A 6093-nucleotide genomic window follows, 5' to 3' on the forward strand; every position below is an offset into this window, starting at 1 on the left:
CATAGTCTTAGGTTTTTTACTAACTTTAGGTTAAATTTTTTTTAGAAACTAACCTATTTCCTGTTTTGTAGGGACTTGACATAAACTACTAATTTGCTAATCTCTTTCCAAATTTTCTTTTTTTTTTTTCCAATTTCTATTTTTAGAATTAAGGTTTTATTTATTTTTTTTATTTTTTTAGAAAGTTTCTATTTCTAGGCTATTTTATTTTATTTTTAGAAATTTCCTATTTTCTAATTCTAGATTCTGATTCTTCTTTCAAGTAACTTTCTATTTTCTAGTTTTAGAAATTTTTTCCCTTTTTAGAAACTAACTTAGTTTTTATTTCTAAGATTACAAACTTTCTTTTTTAGAAATTAACCGTTGCTTAGGATTTTTTCTAGCATTATTTTAGGAATTTAATTTATTTTTATTTTCTTTTTGTTTACAGGAATTGAGGAAGGAAGCTGCTAAATAACATTGTCTTCAAAAGGAGGAGCTCTCAAATCTTCAGACATTCATCATCTCCTTTTCTCGGGTTCTTCCTTCCAATTCTCGTTTACATAGCTTTCTCTTGTTTTTAGGAATTCATAACTTTTTCCTTTAGTTTTATTCATCTTAGGTTGCATCTTAGTTTAGTTTTCTTTCTTATATTGATAACATAGTTTATGCTAGGACGTAGATCTCTGAACATAGAACTAGCACATTTTGATCCTGAAATAGAAAGAACCTTTCATAGAAGATTTAGAAACATCCTGTTTGAAATGGCGGAAGAGAATGGAACTAAAGCTCTTAGAGATTATTCAGCTCCTGTCCAATTCAATGCGCCTTCATGTATAGTGTTGCCTGCCACCACAGCAGCACACTTTGAACTTAAACATGGGGTCATACAATTGTTGCCATCCTTTTATGGTTCAGATAAGGAGGATCCATATCATCATGTGAAAGAATTCTTAGACATTTGCTCCACCTTTAAGTTCCAAAACTTTTCAGACGATTCGATCCGTTTGCGCCTTTTTCCTTTTTCTTTGAAGGATAAGGCGAAAGCATGGTTGAATTCTCTAGGAGTTGGGACTATCACTACATGGGACCAACTGTCTAAGAAGTTCTTAAACAAGTTCTTCCCAGTTCACAAAACTAATGCTCTCCGCAGAGAAATTACGAATTTCACACAAAAAGAGGGTGAGCACTTTCATGAATGTTGGGAAAGATGGAAGGACTTACTTCTTAAATGTCCACACCATGGTTTTGAAAAGTGGCAACAAGTTCAATACTTCTATGACGGTCTGACACCCCAAAACCGTCGCATGGTTGACGCCACCAGTGGAGGGTCATTCATGACCAAAAGTGATGTTGAAGCGTGGAATTTCTTTGAGACCTTGTGTGAAAATTCACAGCAATGGGACTACTCAAATAGAGGTGAAAGGAGTCCCCAACCACAGAAGAAAGGTGGTATATATGAGGTAGGAATCACGCCAGATCTTTATGCCAAAATTGATAGCCTGACAAAGAAAGTGGATGCTTTAATGTTAAATAATGGACCTCCACAAACAACTCAAGTCGAGTCATGTGCCATATGTTCTAGTCTCGCCCATCCTACGCAGTCTTGTCCATCTAGTTCAGCATTTCCAGAATTTCTCTCTGAACAAGTACATGCTATGAACACCTTTCAGAGAACTGAGAATAATCCTTACTCGAACACCTACAATCCAGGGTGGGCTAGGCATCCAAATTTTTCTTGGGCAAAAGGACCACAACAAGGAGGACCATCTGGAAATCCTCCTATGCAACCTTACTCCCAAGTTGGCAGTCAACAACCTCAGCAGTTCTCACAGTATCAACAAGTGCCTCCACAATCTAGGAAACCATCTCTTGAGGATACACTCAATCTTTTTATGCAGAGTTCACTTCAATTTCAAAAAGACACCCAACATACTTTACTAGCTAACCAGCAGAGTTTACATGCAAATGCGCAATCCATTGCCAAGCTGGAAGTACAGTTGGGTCAACTTGCTGTCACATTGAGTGAGAGAGAGAAGGGCAAGTTCCCTAGTCAACCTGTGGTAAATCCAAAAGGACAGTATGAGATTGGCTCTAATTCAAACCAAGAACACTATCATGAGCAAGCCAAATCAATCATCACCCTTAGGTCCGGTAAACAGATCGAGAACAAAGTAGAGATGCCTAGGGAAGAATCAAAGTCCAATGCGGAAGATCAAAATGAAATGGAGAGACATACTAGTGCATCAAAAGTCCAACAACACTCTAACTCTCCAGGAACCACTCATGTGCCATCTTATGTGCCTAAAGCACATTTTCCTCAACGTCTGGCACCGGTTAAGAAAGGAAACAACTTTAATGAGATATTGGACATGTTTAAGCAAGTGCAAATCAACATTCCGTTGCTTGATGCTATCAAGCAAGTTCCTGCTTACGCTAAGTTTCTTAAAGATTTATGCACTCAAAAGCGTAAGATGAATGTTCATAAGAAGGTCTTCCTTGCGGAGCAACTCAGCTCCATGATTCAACACAACACCCCTCCTAAATTTAGGGATCCAGGAGCTCCTACCATTTCTTGTGTCATAGGAGAGCATAAGGTTCAGAAAGCGTTGCTTGATTTAGGGGCCAGTGTTAATTTGTTACCATATTCGGTCTATGAGCAGCTAGGACTTGGTGAGCTGAAACCAACTAAAATAACACTCCAACTAGCTGATAGATCTGTCAAGGTGCCCCGTGGTGTTGTTGAGGATGTGCTAATCCAGGTTGACAAGTTTTATTTTCCAGTGGATTTCATCGTTCTAGATACTCAGCCTGTCCAGAATCCTACAAGTCAAATCCCGGTTATCTTAGGACGTCTATTCTTGGCCACATCCAATGCAATCATAAATTGCAGGAATGGAATTATGAAGTTGTCCTTTGGTAACATGAAGATCAAGCTCAACGTTTTCAATGCTGGACAACAAATGTCAGACTCGGATGATATATTTGAAGTCAACATGATTGAGAGTCTAGTGCATGACTCTTTCCTTGAATCTTCCGATGACGCTCTTGAGACTTGTTTAGCACATTTTGGCAGAGATTTTGACATAGAAAATTCCATCCAAGAAGTCAATGCATTGCTTGACTCTAATCCAGAAATGAATACAACAAAATGGAAAGCTAGAGTGGAACCTCTTCCACCATCTGAGTCTAAACTGGTCCCATCTATTGAGAAACCACCCAAAGTCGACCTTAAGCAATTACCTGAAACTCTCAAGTATGCATTCTTAGGACCTTCTGAAACCCTGCCTGTCATCATAGCTGCTAACCTTGATAAAGAACAGGAGGGTAAGTTGCTTAATGTTCTTAGAAAACATAAGGCAGCTATTGGGTGGACAATAGCGGACATAAAGGGAATAAGCCCCTCGGTATGTATGCATCGTATTCATCTTGAAGAGAACGCGAAAACATCGCGTGAAATGCAAAGGAGGCTTAACCCTAACATGAAAGAGGTCGTTCGGGCTGAGGTGCTAAAATTGTTAGATGTTGGTATCATTTACCCCATTTCTGATAGCACATGGGTCAGTCCAGTTCAAGTTGTTCCTAAAAAGTCTGGGATTACGGTGAAAAAGAATGAGGATAATGAGTTAGTACCAACGCGCATGACTACGGGTTGGCGAGTTTGTATTGATTACCGTAAACTGAACCTGGTCACAAGGAAGGATCACTTTCCTCTTCCTTTCATAGATCAGATGCTTGAGAGATTGGCGGGGCATAGCTATTATTGTTTCCTGGATGGTTATTCCGGGTATAATCAAATTCCCATTGCTCCCGAGGATCAAGAGAAAACCACATTTACATGTCCTTTTGGCACATATGCCTATCGGCGTATGCCATTTGGATTGTGTAATGCGCCTGCGACCTTCCAACGATGCATGATGAGTATTTTTTCAGACATGGTTGAGCGTTTTCTTGAGATTTTCATGGATGATTTTTCAATTTTCGGCTCTTCATTTGATGAATGTTTATACCATCTATCTCTTTTCTTGGAAAGATGTGAAAGAACGAACCTGGTATTGAATTGGGAAAATGTCATTTTATGGTTCAAAAAGGGATTGTACTCGGGCATGTTATTTCAAGTAAAGGCATTGAAGTTGATAAAGCCAAGATTGATTTAATTTCTAGCCTTCCTCCACCCAGAACGGTTAAAGAGATTAGATCATTCTTAGGGCATGCGGGATTCTACAGGAGATTCATTAAGGATTTTAGCAAAATTTCTCGACCCTTATGCAATTTACTAGCTAAAGATGTTGCTTTTATCCTTAATGATGAGTGTCGGCAAGCTTTTGATAAGTTGAAGCATTTACTGACTTCTGCTCCAATCATCCAACCACCTAATTGGAATTTACCTTTTGAGCTTATGTGTGATGCTTCGGATTATGCTGTTGGAGCCGTCCTAGGACAGAGATTGAACAAAATGCCTCATGTCATTTATTATGCTAGTAGGACTCTAAATGATGCACAGCTCAACTATTCTACCACTGAAAAAGAATTATTGGCGGTGGTATTTGCTCTAGACAAATTCAGGTCGTATCTCATAGGGTCAAAGGTTATAGTGTTCTCAGATCATGCAGCATTGAAATATCTTCTTTCTAAAAAAGACGCTAAACCTCGATTGATTCGGTGGATCCTCTTGCTACAAGAATTTGATATTGAAATTCGGGATAAAAAGGGTTCCGAAAATGTGGTAGCCGACCATTTGTCTAGACTTGTCTTAGAGTCCACAGTGGATCCTTTGCCAGTGAATGAGTCTTTCCCTGATGAACAACTTCTAACTATTTCTCAATTACCTTGGTATGCGGACATTGTAAACTATCTTGTTACAGGTCAACTTCCTTCTCATTGGACTAAACAAGATAAATCCAAATTTCTTGCTGAGGTTAAACATTTCTTTTGGGATGACCCATACTTATTCAAAATTTGTCCTGATCAGATTATTAGGAGATGTGTGCCTGAGAGTGAGTTTCATAGTATAATCTCCTTTTGTCATGATCATGCCTGTGGTGGTCATTTTGGTTCAAAGAAAACAGCTGCGAAAGTCTTACAAAGTGGATTTTATTGGCCTACACTGTTTCGCGACACCCATGCCTTCTGCTCAACATGTGATAGATGCCAACGTACGGGTAATATTTCTCACAGGAACATGATGCCACTTACCAATATTCTCATTGTTGAAATATTTGATGTTTGGGGTATTGACTTCATGGGCCCATTTCCCCCGTCATTCGGTTATGTGTATATCCTTGTGGCCGTCGACTATGTCTCTAAGTGGATTGAAGCAGTGCCATGTAAAACGAATGATCACAGAGTTGTGGTCCGTTTCTTAAAAGAAAATATCTTTTCTCGTTTTGGCACTCCTCGAGCAATTATAAGTGATGGGGGTACTCATTTTTGCAACAAACCGTTTGAATCTTTAATGAAAAAATATTCCATCACTCATAAAGTTGCAACGCCATATCATCCACAAACAAGTGGTCAAGTTGAGGTGTCAAATCGGGAGATTAAACAAATTTTAGAGAAAACGGTTCGCCCCGATCGTAAGGATTGGTCGCAACGTTTGAATGATGCTCTTTGGGCATACCGTACGACTTTCAAAACCCCGATTGGAATGTCTCCGTACAGGCTTGTCTTTGGGAAAGCCTGTCACTTACCTGTGGAATTAGAACATCATGCTTATTGGGCCATCAAAACTTTTAATTTTGATTTGAACAAGGCTGGATCACACCGTAAACTTCAACTCAATGAGTTAGAGGAAATTCGAAATGAGGCATATGAGAATGCAAAAATTAATAAAGAGCATAAAAAAATCTTCCATGACAAATCGATTCTTCGCAAGACATTTGAACCGAACTAGAAAGTATTATTGTACAATTCCAGGCTATGCCTCTTTCCTGAAAAACTACGTTCGCGATGGTATGGTCCTTATCAAGTAGTAAAAGTATTTCCTCACGGAGCAGTTGAGATTCAAAATCTAACAGACGGGAATATCTTCAAAGTAAATGGTCAACGGCTGAAACCCTAGTTAGATGATTTGGTGAACAAAGATGTGGAGGAAATTTATTTGGCGGACCCCGG

General features: G+C 39.0%; 1 non-coding gene across 1 annotated transcript; it reads right to left on the reverse strand.

The window, feature by feature from the left end:
* Positions 1 to 1121: 1121 nt before the first annotated feature.
* On the reverse strand, positions 1122 to 1228 carry LOC131228281 (small nucleolar RNA R71). The gene has a single exon (XR_009162791.1). It is a non-coding gene; the product is annotated as a small nucleolar RNA R71 (small nucleolar RNA).
* Positions 1229 to 6093: the final 4865 nt, after the last annotated feature.

Source organism: Magnolia sinica, chromosome 15 (assembly GCF_029962835.1).
Source record: "Magnolia sinica isolate HGM2019 chromosome 15, MsV1, whole genome shotgun sequence".
Taxonomy (NCBI): Eukaryota; Viridiplantae; Streptophyta; class Magnoliopsida; order Magnoliales; family Magnoliaceae; genus Magnolia; species Magnolia sinica.